Source organism: Salvia splendens, unplaced genomic scaffold (assembly GCF_004379255.2).
Source record: "Salvia splendens isolate huo1 unplaced genomic scaffold, SspV2 ctg498, whole genome shotgun sequence".
NCBI classification, from domain to species: domain Eukaryota; kingdom Viridiplantae; phylum Streptophyta; class Magnoliopsida; order Lamiales; family Lamiaceae; genus Salvia; species Salvia splendens.
The window spans coordinates 3,673-27,944 of NW_024599154.1; the positions used below are offsets into that span (position 1 = coordinate 3,673).

At 35.3% G+C, this 24,272-nt stretch overlaps 1 long non-coding RNA gene and 2 pseudogenes across 1 annotated transcript; 1 reads left to right on the top strand and 2 right to left on the bottom strand.

Moving 5' to 3' along the window:
- Positions 1 to 4,533: 4,533 nt before the first annotated feature.
- Positions 4,534 to 9,945, top strand: LOC121790383 (annotated as a pseudogene).
- Positions 9,946 to 17,576: 7,631 nt separating this feature from the next.
- Positions 17,577 to 18,244, bottom strand: LOC121790381. Its single transcript, XR_006048269.1, has 2 exons — positions 17,974 to 18,244; positions 17,577 to 17,872 (listed from the first exon to the last, which is right to left on the bottom strand). It is a non-coding gene; the product is annotated as an uncharacterized LOC121790381 (long non-coding RNA).
- A 93-nt stretch (positions 18,245 to 18,337) lies between these two features.
- Positions 18,338 to 23,791, bottom strand: LOC121790382 (annotated as a pseudogene).
- Positions 23,792 to 24,272: the final 481 nt, after the last annotated feature.

The following is a 24,272-nucleotide window of genomic DNA, read 5'->3' on the forward strand; positions in this document are numbered from 1 at the left end:
ATGGATTTTGTGCTAGGCCTACCCATGTCTACTAGGAAGAATGATAGCATTTTTGTGGTAGTGGATAGGCCAAGAGATTTTACAATGTAGGAAGACAAATGATGTTAGTTCGTTGTCAACTTGTTCTTTAGGGAGGTAGTCAAGTTACATGGGATTCCTAAAACAATTGTGAGTGATCGGGATGTCAAGTTTTGAGCTTCTTTTGGAATACTCTTTGGGGAATGTTGGGCACTAAACTTCTCTTTTCTACTACCGCCCACCCCCAAACGGATGGTCAAACGGAGGTAGTTAACCGGTCCTTAGGTACTCTTCTCCGTGCCTTGGTTTTTGAAAATAAAAATTCTTGGGAAGAATGTTTGCCTATAGCCGAATTTGCTTATAATAGGTGGCGAGAGAGAAGGCTAAGTTTGTGAAGGAGTGCACGCTCAAGTGCAAGAGAGGATTCGAGGGAAGGGAGAGAAAGTGGCGCGTCAAGCGAACAAGGCCGCAAGAAGATGGTTTTCGAACCCGGGGATTGGGTCTGGGTGCATCTAGGAAGACCAAGGGGAAGCATGCCCCAAGGGGAGACCACCTTTCCTTGTGTTGGAGCGCCTCAATGACAACGTATACGTGATCGACTTGCCTGGTGAGTATAATGTAAGTTGCACCTTGAATGTGGCTGATTTGAGTCCTTTTGACTTTGTAGGAGGTCCGGATTTGAGGACAAATCCTTTCCAAGAAGGGGAGGATGTTACGACCACGCCCGAAAGGCCTATGACGAGGAGCCTATATGAGGGACTCTCTACTTTCATCTGAAAAGTCATGCTGGAGGAGTCTACGAAGGTCGGGGAACATGCGACAAGACTCGTGCTGAAATTTGAAGGCTGGGAGCTTCCACCCGGCCGGGTGGATTCTGAGGCACTGCCTCACCCGGTCGGGTGCCATCCACTAGAAGAGCCAAGGCCAAGCTACTCCACCCGGACCGGGTATCAGGTACCATTCTGCCACCCGCCCGGGTGCCTCGTCCAGACATGAGGGAGTCAGGAGGTTTTCACTCGGCCGGGTGACTTAAACACCCTTAATTCCACTCGGCCGGTGGTAGCGTTAGCGTGACGCGGACCAAATTTTGTGGGCGTTTTCATTGGGAATTGGATCCTAGTATAAATACCTTTGATGTCATTTCTTTTCCTTAGATTTTGTTGTGAATTAAAGTTTCTACCCTAGTGAGTTTCCTCTTTGAGGATTGTGTATCCAATTCCTTCCTTGAAGGTTCCTTGTTTCCATCCTATATTGATTCAAGTAGAGGTATGATAGAGTATTGAGTAGTAGAGCCTAGGGGTGATAGAGCTATTGAAAGTTGCCTAGGGTTGTCTCCATTCTTTTTTATCTATGGTTGTAGCTCTTTTATCTCATCATTATACACATGCTTTCCATTTCTAATCTACCATCCTTTCTTGTTTAGATTCAATTTTTGTGGTTTGATCTCTTTTTATCCTCTTTTTTTTAATCGAGAAATTGAAAATCAATCTTACAAAAATATCTAGATCAAACATCACAAATGGGTAATTCCTTGGGAAATGGATCATGAATTCCATGAATCCACATCAAACTTGGATCATACAAATCCAATGAACAAACGATATAAACTTGGATCATACAAATCCAGAAACAAAGGATACAAACTTGGATCATACAAATCCAATGAACAAAGGATACAAACTTGGATCATATAAATCCAATGAGCAAACGAAAACGAGAGAGAAAACAGATTCGAAATTTCAGATCGGAAATAATGCCGAAGAGAGGGAAAATACAAATACGAACCGATTCAAACATCAGAATTGAAAAATAAGAGAGATTTGAAGAGAGAAAAATAGAACCCGAAAAGGATCAACCGCAAATGCAGAACGGGCAAATTCTACAGCAAACCTCACCAAACAACAAATGCAGTGAGCCGAGCACATACTCTTCGGCAACAAGCAGAACCCTACCAAAAAACACCAACCCTAGATCTATGAAAAAATGGCAAACGAAAAATAAAAAAAGGATAGATGAGATAGCGGTAATCAAAGACGCAGCGGATTTGCGTTCTGATACCTTGTTGAAAATGAGGAATTGAAATCTGCAGATTTGGGGAAAGTGTTAGAAACTGCTGAAGAGAGGGAAAAAAACGATGAAATGAACAGAAGGAAAAAAACGATTAAGAAAAGAAGAAAAAGCGTGAATTCATTATCGACTACATTTTGCCAAAAGTTAATTGCAAAATACAAAGAAGGCCTTATATATGGGCACAAATACAAACAAAAAAATTGCTAAACACTTACTAATAAAGGAAAATAATATCAATTAATTACTCCCTCTGTCCCACTCAAGATGGCCGCATTCTTGACTGACATGTGATTTTAGGAAGTATTGTTAGGTGGAATAAAGTAGAGAGGAAAAAAGTAGTTGAATATTTTAATGAGGAGAAAGGAGAGAGGAGATAGTAGATTATTTCCAAAACTGGAAAGTGGCTAACTTGATTGGAACAAACAAAAAAGAAAAGGTTGCTATCGGAGGGAGTACATTTTTATTTTTAATTTGAACAAAATATAGATCAAACAAAGTTATCAGATTACTATAATATAGGTTTTTGGCCGTCCATGTACATATGTATATCTTCATCATGCATAATTGATACTCAAGACTCAAGAAAGGTCAAATCCATTGCATCGGACTCTTGGGGAGAATAATGCATAACAAAAAAAAAGACTCTTGGGGAGAATAATCAAATCCCTAAAATTAAGGCTGGCATTATAAAATATTAGTATGATGAAAATCCAGACTATAATGGCATGTAAATCTCTACTATTAAATCAAGATATACAACATGAAAACCTTATCTTGACACTAACCTTGGAATCTATGCTATTGCTATATAACCCCAGCAGAAAAACAACAATTAAAACATAACCAAAACACTCAGGTGAACAAATATGGCTAGGAAACTCATGCTTTTCCATATGTTGATGGCTCTATCCATGTTAACCGCCCGCCTCGAAGCCCGGGGCAAGTTTCCTATAGTGCACTTCATCGATGCCATGAGCAGGCCAATCGATCTTCACATCCGATCCGGTGGCTTGTCGAGCTCGGCTCAGCTACAGCCAGGCCAGGATTATGGGATGAGACTGAAAGTGGACGACGTACACTCCGTGATGAGTGTATGCGGCTCTACATTTGCGTCGTTTAATGCGTACGAGCCTGCCCGTGATAAAGGGTACGCCGCCGTGTTTTGGAGAGGTAGCTACAAAGGGTTTTACATGAGCCATAACAAGGTTCATTGGAATCTGGTGGCTCGTTGGGAATATGAATAGTTTTCTATTTTAATTTTGTAATCATTTCAAACAAATTTAGTTGGATTTGTCTCTTTTTGTATGTTGTAGTAGCATTCTGTTATGGGAATCAAGCTTTGTGTTTTTATTATTTCTGCAACATCTGTTTGTAAGTGTGAATAATAAAATGTGGTATTAAATTTTGAGCAAATGACATTCTATTTTTTTTCAATTAAAGCCTCAGCCTCTAAGATTGTTCGTAACCTGATGTGCAGCAGCTATTGTGTAATAACATATTGTACATAAAATTGAAATAAAAATACTCCATCTATTATTTATAGTTGAGGCATTTTTTTTTAATGTGCTTAATGGTGAATCAATTCTATAACCTTCCATGTCACATTTTTGTGCCTATAAATAGGTGGAGTTTGGGAGAAAAGAATAAAACCACAACAAACATTTTCCACCTTTTTTTGCTCTTTGCATCATAGTGTGTATTTTATGAGCATTGTCTAGCTCGATTCTCGTAACTCCACCAAGTTTGCTGGTGTCTGGCAGGTTTGAGATGCTTCTACACGCTAGCATGAAGTGATTTTATCTTGGGGGACAATACGTCAATCCGTGAGCACTAGTCGGACCGTAATTTGTCATGTGGAAATAGGGTTTTCCTTGACTCGACTTATTGTTGGTTTGTTTTATTATTTTCATTGTAATTTCCCTTCCACTTATTGTTGTCCTTTCCATATTAATTAATCTATTTCTCTCTCTTATTTTTTTTCCTTTTTTCCTTTCTGTTTTACTTTACCAATTTCTTATTAAAATTCGTAACGATCACAAATAAGACTATTTTTCGTACACAAATGGAGTAATATAAATAATTATTTTTCATAACAATTATTCGCTCCATTCTGGTTAAGATATTAATACTAATGGATATAAGATATTAATACTAATATTGTTTTAAGTAATATATTAATTGAGAAAAAGTAAAATGTCTTTAAATATTAAATGAAAAGAAAGATTAACAAGGAGAGTACATTTTAACTGAAAAGAGAAAATCGTGTAAATATTAAAGGCAGAGAGAGAGCGTTAAATGTTTTATGGTAAAGATAAAAAGTGATTGGATATGGAGATTAAACAAATTTCATTATCTCCAACAATTTATCCTAATTAAACATTGTGAATAAAATATTTCACTTTATATAAATAGAAGTTTTCATAAAATCAAACAAGAGTTTTCATCAACTCTACCTTGTATCTGGCGTGATGCTTGCAACAAGCTGTTGATCATTTTATTTTCCTTAAACAATGTCTATCAGCGAGGAATTCCAAGCTAGTAAGTAGTTTCATCTCTAGATTTCCTATTTGTTTTTTACTCGTGTAGTTTTTCGGAACCCGAGTTCGTCAGATTGACGTAATTTCCTGAAAAATTCCCGTGAAATCGTTTAAATCTGTTAATCTGAATTGAAATTGGTCTGGTTTGCCTCTATTGAAACGTTCCTTTTTACTTAATTGGGGCAGCCTAAGTTTTACAATTTTCATCTGATTTAGGCGTTTTTATTTTGGGAATCAAGTCGTGAATAATATGCTCTCTTTTGAATTGATTTATGCTGATGCTTCTTCTTTGTTGTTTTGTTATTGAAAAGATATTGAAGCCTTACCCAATACGTATAATACAAAGGAAATATGCGCTGTTACGAGATTTGGATAAGAGCTTGCAAGGTATGTCACACCAGAAAATTACTACTCCTGTTGTTTGTTTGTTATCTTTAGTTCTTTCCTTTTTGGTTGATACGAATCATCACAGTCGTGGTAGCTGCAAACGAGATGCAAAGAGGATATAATCGAAGTTTGTTTCATGGTTTATCTTTAGTTCTTTCCTTTTTGGTTGGAGTCGTTGTAGTCCACACATGTTGGTAGCTTAGTTTTTTTAGGCATCTTCGGTAGTCTGTTACGGACTCAATGTCTAGGTTCTCTCTCATAACAGACTAGTCTTTTGGGCTCAGTTCTCCAGTTTGGTCTGCATCATAGTCACACATGTCGGTAGTTTAGTATGGTTGGAGCCCTGACTATGTAATTCTCTCAAGGTTTGACCGAGGGTGGTTTGGAATTTTGAGAGCACACATGTTGGAATTGATAGATGACTGTACTTCCTTTGCTAGAAAGTATATACTCCTTGGATGGTTGATAAGGATTGGTAATTTCTTTGAACACTTTGGTATTGAACGACAATAGCTAAAGGCGAAGCCTTCCTTAGTGAAACAATTGTATGCTCTCTCCGTTCTAAGTTAATCGATTCGTTATACCTTTATGGACATCTCAAGCTAAATGACTATTCCTCTTTTGGCAAAAATCAATCCTTTAAAACCTTCCTTATATTAGTCCTACTTTATTCTTTTTTCATTTATTTAATTTATTGTCTCTCCATTAAATAATTTATTCTCTTTCTACTTAACTCACTAACACCATCTTAATCTCATGCCAAAAAGAAATGTCTCGATTAACTAGATTAACTTGGGACAAAGGGTATCTTTTATTTCCTACTTCTCTTACAATGTATTGCTTTTTTGCTTACAAACAACACGACCTTCTTCACTTTCATTCTCTTACACAGGACAACTCACAACCATTTGATTGTACACTGCCCCCATTGATTGTCAGTGAAAGTTCACCGCACCATTTTATACGCAGTGAAAGGCGGTCGGTGGTACTGAAATAACAATGAAACTAAAGATATAACAATGAAACTCAGATATGATAACTAGAAGACTCTTTCTTAATAAGGATATCTAACAATCTAAAGGTGTCTTCAAGTGGTATCCATAGTCTTCTCTTTGCCCTCCATATGCTAAGACTCTTCTCTGCGTCTTGTCTCTTCTTCTGTATTCCTCATTGTGCACGAGCCGCATGAGCCACAAGTGCACGCTATCAAAGTGCATGACCAGGCCACCACGCTTAAAGTTTCTGGTGGCAGTGAGGTTTGACGACTCTCCAAGGGTGGTTCCTCTTCCACCTTGAGAACAAGCTGTTTTTTAGCACCATTGCAGCTGATACGGATCATCACGGACGTGGAAACAGTAAACGAGATGTGAAGAGGATAGAGTCAGTTTTTCGTGGTTATCTTTATTTCTTTCTTTTGGTTAGAGTCTTGTAGTCATGGATGTCTTCGATTGTTTAGTTTTTTCAGGTATCTTTATTTTGCGTATCTCTAGTATTTGATTTGGTTAGAATTCTTGGCTATTTCATTCCCTTGGGGTTTGAAAGGGGAGACAGTCTGGAATTTTAGTTTGTATTGGTACTTCGCCAAGGCCTCTCAAGAGGAGTCTGTATTCCCGTCCAATTCAATCGTTCATTTATGAGTAGTATTGTCAATCCATTTGTGTGCATATTTTTATCTAACAGTTGCAGTGATTGTTCTCTGTCATTATCACTAACACCTTGTGTGAAACTGATCGGCAGTCTTTCAGTAGTTACTCTTATATTTTGTTTCTTGAAGGCTGTCTTTGTACTTGTTCAAACAGCATAAACTATTCAAGTCAGTGTCGAATAAAGTGAAATGGCTAGCTTCTACAAGTCTAATTTGTAAAATCTAAGCTTTCAACTCAGTGTCGTATACAGTAGAATGGTTTATAATATTTCACCATAGTGTTCTCTCACTGCATGCTAGATTCCCATATTTTAACTTTTCAACCTGTCTGCTACATAAACCAGGCAATACTGATAAAGTTTTGCTTGGGATATGAACTGGTTCCTTTCTTCTCAGCATTTCTGGATTTTCAAGCGTGTAAGAAAAATCCATGCAGAAACATGGTGGCCATGCTTTCTTGTCTCATTGATTTCCTGTATCTTATATCAACAAACAGAAATTCAGAAGCAAAACGAACAGCACTGTGAACAGGAGATAGATGATATGAAGCGTGGTATAAAATCCGGTAGTATCACACCCAATTCTTCTCTTCTCAAATTTACAGACGATGCTGTAGATGAGCAAAAACATGCCATAAGGATTGCCAATGAGAAAGTAGAATTGGCGGTTCAGGCTTATGACTTGGTACTGAACCAACACTCCCTAATCTGTGTGGTGATTCTATATGATAGTGTGCTTTGTTTTTGAATGCGTATCAAGATATTTTCATCGTTCCTGATTGTATCTAATCATTACTTTAATCTTATTCCAATAATACTTGTTATAATTTATTAATTTCCTGTATGTGTATATATTAGCTCTGTTTGTTATTTCGTGTTTATGACTGGGGATACTAAGAACTTCTACTTTTAGCTGATGTATCTTGCTTTGGTTTCAAACAATATGTATATTGTTAAAGGGGGAGAGACCTGCACATAAACTGTTTAATTATTTGACAGACAAAATAGTAATGATCAGTTGGCAAACCAACACATCCCAACTGCTTCAAGAAAAGACTCTAAAGACACTTCTTGGAATTAAACGCATTAAACTCCCCTTTGCGTGGATCTTTGGCCAATGCCAATGCCGATGCTACTAAATGCAAGACATAGATAAACCCCTCACAAACCTCAAGGGTATTTATTCTAATCATTCCTACCATGAAACCAAATAGTCGAGAACTGATAAAGAAGACATAATGAAAGGACTGTAATCAAAACAAACTACTGGAAATAAGAAAGACTCTACTAACAAATATATCTCTTTCGCTCTTGATCCAACTCAGCAAAGAACGCAACCTTCCTTGGGCCTCTCGTGTCGACCTTCAGCGGTCCATCCGTACTATCATATATACTAGAGATACTGCAGGAAAGCCTGTTCACATAAAAAAATTAAATTGGATAACTGGAGAAATATACAGTTACCGTATTGCTTTTGATTATGGTAACACATAAACTGTGATCCGTACAAGACATGGAAACATGGGATATAATGAAAACATGGGATATAATGAATATCTATTGGTCAACAGGATGTTGTAGTTCTGGTACCAAGATTGGGATCCTTGTACAGATCTCATGAAACATGTTTTCTCTAATGCAGAGTTTTAAAAGTTGATCATTTTTCTTTGACAAGAATCTCTCTTGTTCAAAATTGTATAATTACTGAATGGTTATATGACCAATAGACTTGAATATCAAAATCGAAGATGTGTTGGATATGGAGAACCATCATAAATCCATGATATTGTGGTGAAAGAGGATTTCCTAAACACAAATGGGATTACTTTCTTGCATGTACTATAGAGTTTTCCTGGCTTAATCTGTGCATATAGCTTGTTGCCTTAACGAGTACTTTTTTGATGGAAAAGGTAGACACTCACATTCAAAAGCTTGATCAATACTTGAAGAAATTTGATGAGGATCTACGGCGTGGTATTCATCTAGTTGCTCTAATATAACCCTTTATCTGAATATGGTCCAGTTGCAGAGTGCCATCTGCTAATGTATACAATGAATATATATATCTTGTTTCTCACAGTTAATGTATCTTTTGGTATGAAATAGCCGAAAGGGATGCCATAGCTGCAACTCCTCCAACTCATTATATGAATGTCAAAGCTGGAAGGTCTGGCGAAACTAGCAATAGAGGGCGTAAGAAGTAAACCCTTACTCTGGACTCAAATAAATAGAATTCCTGTGCAATTGTCTAGAACTTTGCATGATTTGTATGTTCAGATTTCCCTTGTGAAGGTTACTTTTACCTAAATCCGAAAATTATGTGTTGTGTGAGAGTGTTAATTTAATTAAAACCTAAGTCATTCCCAACTCCCACACAGAAGAAAAAGAGGAGAAACTGCGAGCAGGCAATGATGCTGTATGTGATAATCCTTGTTGGCTAGTGCGCTTTAGGTTTGTATCTCAGTTTTCGAAAATATTGTAAATTCTCTGGGATGTCAGCTACAGGAATGAATGTAAATAGCTAGTCGGGAGCCAGTCTATCTGTTGATGGAAAGAACTATTGTTGTCTTATGGAAATATTTTTAGAGCCTTATGAGTGCAAGTATATGATTTTTGATTGAGTAAATGTAATCTTTTATGCAGGACGCGCGTTGCAGCAGCAAATGTATCTGTGGTCTCAGCCTCTGGAACTGGTGCAACGACTGCAGCAAATCCCAGCGTGGAATTAGATCTGCCTGTTGACCCAAATGAGCCCACGTATTGTTTTTGCAACCAAGTGAGCTATGGTGATATGGTTGCATGTGACAATCCCGATGTAAGTAAACAACTCCCTCCTTGCTTCTTTCCCACCTTTGAGTATGAGATGACAAAATTTGCGGCTTTTGTATGCAGTGCAAGATAGAATGGTTCCATTATGGCTGTGTTGGGCTTAAAGAACAGCCAAAAGGCAAATGGTATTGTTCAGATTGTGACGTGAGCCAAAGGCGTAGGAAAGTGAGATAACGGACTCTGACTTGCTTCCCAAGTAATACTTCGTATGTTAATAAAAACTTCCACGTTTCGAATTTGAACTACAAAGTCATGACTGAATTTGCGGTGTAACGAATGCTACTTTGCTACAGATATATGAAGAGTGATATTGCATTGTCCTCGACTTCATGCAATATAGCACCCATTGATAATGTACTCTCGTTCTGCGTAAACTCTGATATTAACGATGAGAGTGGAGTTATCAAAGATTAGATGTATTCATATTAATTTAGATCAAGTTTAATAGTGTTTGATTTGATTTGATTTGATTTGATTTGATTTGATTTGATTATCTTGTTAGATTAGATGTTCTCAATTTAGAGTAACTTAAAATACCAGCTTATGCAGTTAGGCGTCTAGTATTGCAGCTCAATGTTACTCATCTTACAAGGATAATAGTTTCTTAGTATTCTTGTTAGAAAAATAGCCTAATTATTTATTTTTAGACAGACAGCGTACGTAAATGCAATAGCTACTTAAGATGAAAATTGTGCTGAGAATATTTATTCTTTTGTAAGCTAGGTTGTGTTTGAATTGGTAGATAGGGACAATTAGAGTGCATTTAATGGCCCTATTTGGCGTTTGATTAGTTGGTTAAATTTTTTGCGACCCGCTCAATGGCAAGAGCATATTGAATTAAGGCTGAAAATTACTGTTTTATTGTCATTAAAAATTCAGTGATAATAATCTATGCAACACTATTTCAATCTTAAATTCCATGGAATTAATAATTTAGCTCACAGTTTTGGAAATATAGATAAAGTCAGAGGATAGTTTTATAATTTCCTACTATAGTGTGACTATGTGTTATTAAGGACTATAGATAACATATCATCAATTCAAACAACATAAATGAAAATAGAAAACCAAGAAAAACATTATTGCAAAATAGTTGTGTTCTTATCAAAATGAAAATAAACTCCAATTCAAACACCGCTTTTACGCTTATAGAATTATTTTAATGGGCTGTGCATATAGTGTTTGGTTTTCCATTGGACTTTCATCAAAAGTAGGTAGAATGATATTCTTATCCTTCACTTGACAATTATATTCCACCTTTATCCTCACTTAAATAATACACTTAGGCAAAGCTCAATCAGATGTATTGCTACTTTCTACTTTTATGTGCTTTTTTCACCACATCAAAATAGTCTCTATTCATTCATTTTGCTCCGTCTCACCAAAATTAGCCGATTTTTATAGTCTCTTCGTCCACCATTAAATATTCCATTTTTCTTTTTCCGTTCATCTGCCATTAAGTTAAATTTCACTTTTACCACTTTTGGCTAGTGGTACCCACCTTCCACTAACTTTTCATCACATTTTTTTACAAAGTCAAACAATATTTTAAAATCCGAGCCAATACATGTATTGGCGGACGGAGGGTGTATTTCGTAAATTTTCTCTACTAAAAATACTCAAATTACCTTTTCTTTCTATCTCCGTATTACTTAAGCAATTTCGCATTAAAACTCGTGTCATCCCTAAAGTCTCTACTTTTATGCGACGGAGGGAGTATTAATTTTATAGTAATTGTAAATAGAATGAGTTGGTGGAATGTTATGCTACTTACTAAAAATAGTAAAAATGAAATGAGACATTTATTGAGGACCCTTCAAATTAATAAATACGTGACATTTAATGGGGACCAGAAGGAATACAAGAAGGGGCCAAGGTAGGCGTGCACAAACCGAACCGGCCCGGTAGTTAACCGCCGGTTCGGGCCCGCCGGTTCATGAACCGGAACCGGGACCGGAACCGGCGGTTTGAACCGTCCGGCGGGTTGTCGGTTCCAACGGGCCGGTTCAGGGTCGAAGGATGCGTGAACCGTGAACCGGCGGTTTACCGGTTTGAACCGGCGGTTTAACGTTCAACGGTTCAAACCGCCGGTTCAGGGTTGAACCGCCGGTTCAGCCGATTTTTTTTAAAAAAAATTATTTATAAAAATTGATTTTATATTTAAAATCAATTTTTACAAAGAAATGAATACAAGAAATTCGTAATAGCCCATATATATTTGATGGGCTTGCGAATTTATGAAACCATTCTTGGTTGTTTCTCTTTTATAGAGACATCCTTGAATGTTTTATGTTCAACTTTCGATGTGGGACAAACCCATTCTTGGTTGTTTCTCTGTTATAGAGACATCGTTAAATGTTTTATGTTCCACTTTCGATGTGGGACAAAATCATTCTTGGTTGTTTCAGAGAAATCCTTGAATGTTTTATGTTCCACTTTCGATGTGGGACAAAATCATTCTTGGTTGTTTCTCTTTTATAGAGACATCCTAGAATGTTTTATGTTCCATTTTCGATGTGGGACAAAATCATTCTTGGTTGTTTCTCTTTTATAGAGACATCCTTGAATGTTTAATGTTCCACTTTCGATGTGAGACAAAATATGTTGAAGTACTTTCTTTTATAACTACATGTTTAGAGCATTCATTCATCTTTTTCCAATGTGGGATACAAAATTTTCTTTTGTCTTCTACTTTTCTTCATGTATTGTATGATATATATAAACAAAATTATTATTCTAATATATTCTTGATTGATAAAAATAAAGAATTATTGAGAAATATGATTTGTATATAGAAAATATTTATTTGTATAATAATTATTGTTAGGTTTATACAATTTGTATAAGAATTATTCTTTCAATGTGTATAATATTATTTATTAGTTAACATATACATAATTTTATAAACATAAGCAAATCATTAATGATAAATAAAATATTAAGTAGTGTTTATTAATTTTTGTAAATAAAATATATTCATTATAAGTTGAAATACACTCTCTATAATTCAATACACTCTCTATAATTCAAGTAGTGTTTTCCCTATAATTCAATACACTCTCTTCCAATAATTATTATACTAATAAATATTTTCTATATACAAATCATATTTCTCAATAATTCTTTATTTTTATCAATCAAGAATATATTTGAATAATAATTTTGTTTATATATATTATACAAAACATGAAGAAAAGTAGAAAATAAAAGAAAGTTTTGTATCCCATATTGGAAAAAGATGAATGAATGCTCTAAACATGTAGTTATAAAAGAAAATACTTCAACATATTTTGTCCCACATTGAAAGTAAAACATAAAACATTCAAGGATGTCTCTATAAAAGAGAAACAACCAAGAATGATTTTGTCCCACATCGAAAGTGAAACATAAAACATTCAATGATGTCTCTATAAAAGAGAAACAACCAAGAATGATTTTGTCCCACATCGAAAGTGAAACATAAAACATTCAAGGATGTCTCTATAAAAGAGAAACAACCAAGAATGGTTTCATAAATTCACAAGCCCATCAAATATCTATGGGTATGAATTTTTTGTATTCATTTATTTGTAAAAATTGTTTTTAAGTATAAAAATTAATTTTTATAAATAAAAAGTATTTTTTTTTAATTTTCGGTTGAACCGCCGGTTCATGCCAAAAATCGGCGGTTTTGAACCACCTCGTGAACCGGCGGTTTTTTGAACCGGAACCGTCGGGACCCTTGGCGGGCCGCTTCCGGTTCATGCATATGATGAACCATGAACCGCCGGTTCATGAACCGGAACCGGCGGTTCGGAACCGTTGTGCATGCCTAGGCCAAGGTAGTGAGAGGATGCGACTAAAGTGTAAAACAATCGTCTATGTATGACGACCCGGATATAACCAACGAAATTGACTATAAATAATGAAAAAAAACACCAAATATTTTATCTTAGACAAATGCATGAAGAGAGGACATTAAATCGCCTAGACTCAATATAAATGCTGAACACTGTACAATTACCTACGAGTTAATTAACCAACATCTACTACCTTCATGAAAATTAGATAAATAAATAAACCAATAAGTACTCAGATATTACGCACACCTTTCACACAAATTGAAAAGACTTTGTAAAGGAGTGATAACGATAATAACAACTTTTTTCTGAACCCAATTAACAAAAAAAAAGAAAAAAAAAAGAGGAAAGAAAACAAGCAAGCCATAGAACCCTAAATCAATATGTGAAGGGGTGAATGTATAATTTCGATGCCTATAGGCATGCAAATCGCGCATGGAATCGGAAAATGTTTTTTTTTTAACAATGTTGGGATTTAATGAAGATTGGTAAGCTCTTTGTGATGGGAATTGTTTGGGTGATGTCACTCACACAACGCTATAATCCAATTCGTGTATATATTTCGCAGAAACGTGAAACCAAAGTAGGCGATAAAGTAGCCGGAATGTATGGAAATAAAGGTATCATTTCAAAAAATTTGCCTAGACAAAATATGCCTTAACTGCAAGATGAAAAACCTGACATTGCATACACACAGTACAACACACACACACATAAATCACTCACTACACCGCAAACCAGTGTTTTACAAACCGAACCACACCGATCGAGAACCAGAAACCGGTTTTATCTTTAAAATGCTTTGTCCACTTTTTTTTTTCAAAACGAGTGCAATAAATAAATGACTCAAGCAACGTGGGACGAAGGGAGTATGTACCTAGAGGAATCAAACCCAGGACCTCTTGTCTAGAAATCAACGTCTCTACCACTCCACCACATGTACTTGAATGAAATTTTGTGAACCTTAATTATTCTTATACATTTAACATGTAACTTTTTGTCCACACAAATTAATAATTTAATTTATATTTTTTTAAATAATTGTTAGTTGTGATATATTAAATTTTAATTTCTATCCACAAATTAATATGAAATTTATCAATTTATATATAAAATATGTAATCCCTCTATTCCATAATAGTTGAGTCATTTTTTCTATTTCGGGCATTCCATAGTAGTAGAGTTATATCATTTTTTAATAAAAGTAACACATTCTCACTCTTACTTTTCCCTCTCTCTTTGCTTTAGTCTCTATACTTTATCTCCTACTTTATTAGCATTTTTTAACTTAATACATTACACACCTTTTTCATAATCTTCGTACTGGAAAGAAATGTCTCCTCTACTATGGAACAAAGGGAGTACTTTTTTAGCTACACTAATTAATAATTTATATATTTATTTAAATTTTATAATTCAATTATTTTAAATACTCTTCATAATTAATTAATTATATATACAACGATGAATATGTTTTTATTACGTATATTGATTATAATTTATTACTAATTAAATTTAATATATTTTTTAATTTGACCGGATGGACTGGTTAAATTACTAGTCGAACCTTTTTACCTTGCAAATAGATATAACTAATACCGGTTCACTCACCGGCCCAGTTTTTAAAACATTGCCGCAAACACACTACACATATACACATACACAATACCCATCATTACACACACAATATATTGTGGATGATAAAGAGATGAATCTAAAATAGATTATTTTTTTTATAATAAAGAGCATAGACATACTATAATGAAGACATAAAAATTACTCTCTCCGTCCGCCCTCTATTAATTGTCCACTGTTATCATTTTCATCCGCCCTCTATTAATTGTCCACTTTCACTTTTTCCATAAATGATAAGTAGGTCCCACATTTCACTAACCTATTCAACTCATATAGTATTATAAAATCAATAAATAAAAGTGGGACTCATATTTCACTAACTTTTAACTCAATTTTTTTACATTTCTTAAAATCCGTGCCGGAATCAAAGTGGACAATTAATGGGGAACGGAAGGAGTACAAAATAATGATATATTAACACAATAAAACAAATATAAAGAAAATACAAAAATAATATAATAGACAGAGAAAATATAACAATAGAAAAATAAAATGAAATAAAATAAATTGAAACTAACAGTCTACATAAAAAAAGAGAATTAAAAAATATTTTTATAGTTATACATTGTGTAAGGTCCTGGATTGACAATTATCTTATATTGATAATTGATAACTATCTCAACAACCTATGTTATAGATGTTAATATAAAGACATTTCTATGTCAACTAATTGCAGTTGACATACATATGCTTTCTGTTGGAATCTAGATTTTTACATGTCAACAGAAGACATGTGTATGTCAACTATATTTAATTGACATATAAATATATTCGTGTTGATATTCATAACGTAGGTTGTTGATATAATTGTCAGTTATCAATTTAAAATAGTTATCGATCATATTCCAGCGTATATATTGCTATGTATTGTGCATATATTTGTGGGTACCCCAGTGTATATATTGCTATGTATTGTGCATATATTTGTGGGTATTCAATAAGTATGTACAATGTGAGTGTAGTTGCATGTATAGTGTGCGAATTGTGTGGGGTTTAGTGTGTATTTGTATTATGTGTGTTGTGTATATTCGATTAGTGTTTGTATTGTGTTTATTCATGAAGCATGTGTTGATATGTAAGTAGTTTGCGAGGGTGCTAACTCATACTTAAATTTATAACTACAACTAAATGAAAAGAATTAGATCATCAAATCAAGGGTTAAGATCACTCAATTCTAAGTAATGATACAGTGTACACAAAATGTAAAAAAAAATAAAAAATAAATAAATAAAAAAATACAGTGTACACAAAATGTCAATTAGGATTTTAATGTCAATTAACAATAAATTAGTTGTAACTAACTATTAAAAAATACTCCATATATATCAAAACTTTAAATGCTATAACTATCTCGATTCAAATTATGTTTTTGCACCACATATATCAAATTAAAGATAATTTTATAAGGATTCCAACAAGATCCTACATGCATATGTAAAATTTTGATAAAATTTTCATAAATGTTTATTTTGTAAAACGGTTTTATATCATTACAACTTTCATAATATGTCAATATAATGCTTGTAAAATGTCAATAAGAAATAATGTTGACATTGCCATGTTTTCATGTTGATATATGTAATACATTATATTGACAGTGTATTCCGAAACCCTAAATTTGACAGTTGTTATCATCTTTTTCATACTCCTTCCGCCTCAAGGTAGTTGAGACATTTCTTTTGGGCACGAGATTTAAAAAATTGATTTGTTAATAGTTAAAATAGAGACAGTAAAGTAAGAGAGAAGATCTGAGGGTAAAGTAAGAGAGAATAGAGATTTTACTAAAAGAAGAAATGACACAACTACCTTAAAACAAACTAAAAAGGAATACGACTCAACTACATTATGACGGAAGGAGTATTAAAAAAAGAAAAACAAAATTATACATGGCAATTTATAAACCATTAGATCTTTAAAATCCTATGGTCTTAAATTAATCGTACTCCCTCCGTCTGCCAGTAGGAGTCTCATTTGAATTCGGCACAGATTTTAAGAAATCTAAAAAAAGTGAATGAGAAAAGATAATGGATTGTGAGACTCATTTTTGTATACTCCTTCGTCCCATAAAAATATGTATACTTTCCTTTTTCATCCGTCTCACAAAAATATGTGCATTGGAAAGTTATTTCAATTTATTACCCATATACATCAACTTATTTACAACTTATACCACCATTAAACACTACTAATAATGTGAGTCCCATTATCTACTAACACTATTTTAACTACCCTTCCCCTCCTATCTCCTACTTAACCAATTTTGTCTTAATTCTCGTGCCATACCAATTGACCATATATGTTTATAGAACGGATGAAGTATTAATTTTATAATAGAATGTGAATGGAATGAACTAGTGATAAAAAATGCGTATCTACAATTTAAAATAAAAGTGAACTTGGACTTTTAATGGCGGACGAGGTAAATAGATAGCAATTAAGAAATAGCAATTGATTATATGCTCGGCGTGGATAATTCTTTCAAATTTAATTTTATTTTACCAAACAAATAGTAATTTAGAATTATAATTCAAATATAATTCCAATTTCAAATCAGTTAAAAGCAAAATCAATAAAATAGTGATATATAATTTCTTGAGAGTGAAAATGAGATGAAAAGTGACGGAGATAAATAATTAATGGACAATTCCAAAACAATTGAGTCTAACTAACACTAACCCTACCAAAATCAAATCCAAAACCAAACCAACTCGCCCCATCATTGCATCCCGCTTAAAAATAACACAACTCTCTTTTATTCTTTTCTGCTGTTAAACAATTGTTAAGCAGCATTCCATCACCTCACCTCAGTAGTCCATGCCACCCATTCCTCCGCCGCCCATTGGTGGTCCAGCCTTCACCTCTGTCGGTTGCTCTACCACAATCGCCTCTGTTGTTGTCATCAATGAAGAGACACTGCCAAACACAGCAATTATAGCCGAACATCGGTCATGGGAGAGACAAAGAGGAATATTCGTATAGTTCTATTTATCCATAGAGAGTCGGGGGGGTTTTACCTAGCAGCATCAACGAGCACAGTTCTAATGACCTTCAACGGGTCAATGATTCCAGCCTTTACCATATCCACGTATCACCACAATTTATACGTACATTTTTAGGATTCAGAGCATATAACCGCACACAATCTCTGTTGAAAAGCGCGGTATTATTATGTATCCATATTACCCTTAGCTGCATCATATCCGAGGTCTGGATTTTCTGATTCCAACAATTTGCCAACCACAACGGCTCCCTCCACACCGGCATTTGATGCAATTGTGTAAACCGGCGTCTGCATTTACAAAACCTAGTACGTCAGGGCAGAGGTCGAGATATATCTAGTGCCATTACTATAATGGATCATATCATCAAATCATACCTTCAAAGCATTTGAATAATTTGGACACCAATCTTCTGATTGAAGTTGGCTGTTGGTAGCTTCTCCAATTCTTTGGCTGCGTACAGGAGAGCAACACCTCCACCTATAATATAATACGAAGATCATCTCAGCATCTCTTTCCTGATTGTTCAGCCAAAAAATTAAAAACCGTGGTGAAACAGGAAACGTACCGGGCACAATCCCTTCCTCTACAGCTGCTTTTGTGGCGTTAAGAGCATCAGTCACTCTCTTTCTTCTCACCAACTTCTGCTTCGCTGGCTCCTCCAATCTGAGAGAATGGTTTAAAATTTTAGTCATATCCATCTCATTTAAGAAAAAAACTTTTTGATGACACAGGCGATTCAAGAGAGCAAAAAGTAACCTTTAGCACAGCTACACCGCCGGAGAGCTTGGCAAGCCTTTCTTGCAACTTCTCCTTGTCATAATCGGAAGTGCTCAATTCAACTGCTGACCTGATCTGCATTTATAGAACATACATGTAAACATGGATAAAAGAAACGGAGAAATCAAAAAGTTATTATAATCATAGCTCAAAAGCAGCACTGTCAGAATTAACACAAACCTGCTCGCATCTTTCTTCAATGGATTTCTTCTCACCAGATCCATCAAGAATAACAGTATCATCCTTTGATATGGTTATCTGTGAAGGACAAACACCAGATCAGCTAAACCCGTAAAATGCAGGCAGGTTAAGACAACGACAAATAAGTCTAGCAGATCTAACCTTCTTGCACGATCCCAGTATATCCAGTTCCACATCATCCAAGTTCATTCCAAGCTCTTCCGTTATGACCTGTCCACGTGAATTTTATTACAAAAAATGCAACACCAAATAAAATCATTGCATAAAAAAGAAGATTACAACATGATACATACTTGGCCCCCAGTTAAAGCAGCAAGATCCTGCAAGCCCGATTTCCTGTTCTCACCGAACCCAGGGGCTTTGATTGCACAGACCTTGATTCCAGCTCGAAGCTTGTTAAGGATAAGAGTGGCCAGTGCATCACTTTCCACATCCTCCGCGACTATCAGAAGTGGCCTTTGCCTCTGTACAGATAGACACATCAGCTCAACAACATATTTACATCTACTTTGAACTTCAGAGCTAAAACAAATAAGCATACCTTCAAAGCCAATTCAAGGACTTTAACAATAGCATTTATGCTAGAGATTTTCTTCTCATAAATAAGAATAAGAGGATCCTCCAATTCCAATCAATGGGAAGAGCCAAATGTTATTGTCTCATAAAAGGGTTTAAGCTTCTTGCTCCTCACGTTTTCTTATTTTTGGGTTGTTTATTGTCTCATCCAGTTCTCTTGGATACAAAATTTATAAAATTAATATTCAAATTTAAATATTATTACTAAAAAAAGAAAGTAAGGTAGAAAAGGAAAAAAAAGAGAGTAAAAAAAATGGAAGGACAAAAATTTTGTCAAAAAAAATTTAATCAAATAATTTGGAATAACCCAAAATAAAATACTACGCTGACAAGATGCATGAATCTCTCTTTGAGTCAATATTAGGATTTCATTTTGTAATTTTAGTTCGTTCCATACTAAAAAAATTGTTTTATTTTTACTATAAATGCTAAGTAGATCATACTTATATTTTACAATTATATATGAGGCGATATCAAGCAAGTGATTTTCACTATAATTTTCGGATGCAATTTCTAATGTGAGAGCAACTCTATGTATAGACAAAATAGAGTCATAATTCTATTAGGACTCCCTTCGTCATATCCATTTATGGCAACATTTTTCTCCTCTTTTACTTTATCATTTTTCTGGCTATTCGGGCTTAAAAACTTTCAAAAATAATCTCTTGTATCAAATTTTCTTCTATAAAATGATTTAAAATTTTAGATATTTTTTTATTCTTAGTTTTAGAATCATATAAAATCTTCAAATTTTCATAGTTTTTTCAATAATAGTTGGAGAGAAGCCTTTCAACTCGATCAACTACAACATAAATAAAGATAAATCAAAATTAAATCAATCGATTTGAATTAAAGTTTGTTTTCCTGTCATTATTTTGGTATTGTTCATAATTAATTCTTTATGAAAATTAAAAAATCATATCTTACATGAATAACTATTAAAATGATAAATATATTGAGATTGTGATGGGTTAGTTTTTAATTTTGTCTTGATTGGCTTTAGTAGTGGTAAGATAGTAGTGCCGGATGATGGAACGATGGAATAATGAGTCAGGGTGGAACTTGAAAGTTGATAGTGTGAGATCGAGTGAAAAAGTGTAAAATGAAGATTGAAGAAGATTAATAATTGTGCTAAATGAAATTCAAAAATACAAAAAATCCCTAAAACCTAATGTTTTTTAATTAAAAGTGGCAACTCATCGGGCCGACCCGTTTAACCTGCCAACCCAATCGGGATAACCCGTTTAGCCCGTTTTGTATTCGGGTTACAAAATTACAGCCCTAACACACTAATTTTACCGGGCTATTCGGGCCAACCCACGGGTTTCGGGTTGGATTGACAACTAGGTCTAGCTATATTTTTCCAATCAACATAATTTTGTATTAAAGTTTATCATTGATTTATATAGCGGTAAAAGGATAGAACGACATTGTAGTCGTCATTCAACGATAAACAGAAAAGGCTACGGAGTGAAAAAAATAAGCATGCATTACAGAAGAGAACAAATGATAACAAATGAAAGATAAAACCACGTAAAAGCATTTCCATGTAAATCATAGTATTATTATAATAGTCAGATAGCTAAAGACTATGAGGGTAGCATGAGTAAACTTAATATAAAGAAATAACTTTATTGGTGACACAATCAACATATAGTCCAGATACTACGAAGGTAGAATATGTGCCTAAGAAATTATCGTAAAACTTGTGCCCTAAGAACACATTCTGCCTTCATCTATTTACTGACGCGAAAACAACCCTAACCCCCTCTTGCTCTTGGTGCGATATTTTCAACCTTTTGAGGTATGTTTTGTTATAAATTGCTTATATTTTGTTAATACTTTATGCATCTTATACCTTATTTTGTTGGAAATTATCATTTTGGTGCAATTTTATTTTCTTGTTTAATTATGTTATTTGTTGAAATTTGTTTTACAGTTTAGGCAATTTGATGGAAATTTAGTAGGTTTGGCCAATATGAGATTTTTGGCTAATTACAAACATTATCAATCTTTCACAATTAATTTGAATGGCAAGTTCATCCAAGAGACGTGTTAGTTGTATTATGGACCCGAAGACTCTACGGTATTGTATGTGTTAGGATTAACACACAAGGCTTACACACTCTTGAATAGATCACACACACACACTGTAATGTGAAGTACTCACACACTTATGCAGAAAACTCACACTAACACTTTAGTATTGAAAGTAGGTGATTTCTTGGACAAACTGGAATCTCTTTATTGAATGAATTCATCTAACTACATACAAAACGAATCTGAGCTATTTAAAGCTCTACAAATCAGGTAACAACTGCTACTAACTAACTACCCCAAGAATCAAGAAAGAAAGGAGAATAACTGCTACATCTTAACTTACTAACTGCTGCTCCAACGGCTAGTTTCTTCTAGGCTGCTTCTTTCCTTGATCAGCCTTTAGATTCTCTTCTTTCTTCTCTTCTTGCAACTGAGTGAGCACTCTACTTCTTACAATTCTCCACCTGAGGGCTCACCTCAGTTCTTACAGCAAACATTGATCAAATTCTTACAATGATCAAACTTATCCCTACACAGAGATTTAGTGAGAATATCTGCTGGATTGTGCAGGGTGTTAATCTTTATCACCTTCACTCTCCCTCTTTCAATCTCATCTCTAATAAAATGCAGCCTTATGTCTATGTGCTTGCCCCTTTTATGGAAAAACTGATGTTTAGCCAAGCACATAGCTGAGCTGCTGTCACAATGAATCACCATTGTCCTTTGGTCAAAACCAAAATCTGAAATAACTCCCTGGATCCAAAAGATCTCCTGTACAGCTGTAGTGAGAGCTATATATTCAAATTTTGTTGTTGAAAGAGCAACAACACTTTGTAGACCTGATTTCCAACTGATCACAGTTCCAAACATGGTAAACAAGTAGCCTGTTTGGGACTTCCTGGTATCTAGGTTTGCAGCATAGTCTGCATCACAATAACCCTGCACAACCTCTTCAGATTCACCTTCCAGCTAGTGAAACACAATCCCCAGTCACTGGTGTGTTTCATGTACCTTAAAATCCACCTCAGAGCATTCCAATGCTCCTTCCCCGGGTCAGCCATGAATCTGCTAGTTACTGATTATAGCATGTGCAAGATCTGGTCTAGTACAGATCATAGTGTACATGACACTTGACACCATACTAGCATATGGGATAGACTCCATCTCCTCAGCCTCTTGTTTAGTTTTAGGAGCCTGCTCTTTTGAAAGTCTAAAGCTCTGGGACAATGGTGTTGATGCAGATTTGGCATTCTCCATTTTGAATCTCTGCAAAACCTTTTTAATATAGTCAGTTTGCAGCATCCACGACTTCTTGCAGCCTCTGTCTCTCAGAATACTTATGCCTAGGATCTTTCTTGCTTCTCCTAGATCCTTCATTTCAAAACTGGACTTAAGATCTTCCTTAATTTTCTGAATTTCAGCCATAGAAGGTCCTGCAAGTAGCATATCATCCACATAGAGTAATAGATAGGCAATAGGAGTTTGCCTGCCTTCTTTATGTAAATGCAATCATCATACTCTGACTTGGCGAAGCCAATTCTCTTCATCTGTGCATCAAACTTTTTATTCCACTGTCTGGGCTTTGCTTAAGCCATAGAGGCTTTTCTGTAACAGGCACACCTTGCTTTCTTCTCCAATCTTCACATAGCCCTCTGGCTGTTCCATGAGATAGTCTCTTCCAGGTCTCCATTTAGGAAATCAGTCTTCACATCAAGCTGTTGTAGTTCCCAATTTAGCTGGTTCACAACTGCCAACCAGATCCTAATTGAAGTGTGCTTAACAACTGGAGCAAACACTTCATTGAAATCAATTCTTCTTGTTGTGTGAAGCCCCTAGCCACCAGCCTTGCCTTGAATCTGACTCTATCTTTGTCAGTGGTCTCAATCTTTCTTTTAAACAACCACTTACAACTTACCAGCCTCCTTTCCTTACCATCTGTAATCAGCTTGGATTTGTCCACCAAAATCCATGTTTTGTTCTTGAGTAAAGACTCTATCTCCTCATTCATGGCTTCAATCCATCTTTCTCTGTCTTTACTCTTCATGGCTTCTTTATAAGTAAGAGGGTCTGCACCATCAATGCTTTCTGCAGCACATAGGGCCATAGTAGACCACATCAGAGAACTTTTCAGGTGGCCTTGCATTTCTTGTGCCTCTATCCCTTGCAATTTGATACTCCCTGGTGGAGTCAGATGTAGACTCACCATCCTTCTGTCTGCCCTGAGCTGGAGCCTCATCTTTCTCTGAGTCGACTCACTTTCTGAGTTAGTAGCTCCACCTGCTCCTAGGCCAAGCCTCATAGGCTCCACCTTGAAGAAATCACCCTCAGTTTCACTGGAGTCCAGCCTTTCTTTCAAGTATGGCATCTGATCCTCCAAGAACACCACATCCCTGCTCACCAACACCTTCTGTTTGCCATGCTCAATACACCAGAGCCTATACCCCTTAACTCCCCTCTGATACCCCAGCAATATATATTCGGAGCCCTAGCTTCAAGTTACTTTGCCTAGCATGAGCATAGGCTGCACACCCAAATACCTTGTATTTTGAAAAGTCACTATGGGCTCCATACCACATGTAATCAGGAGTCTCAGAATTAATGGCAGTAGATGGACATATATTGATGAGATAGGCTGCTGTATACATAGCCTCACCCCAAAATCTGCTGCTCAGACCAGAGTCAAGTAATAAGCACCTTACCCTCTCTAGGATAGTCCT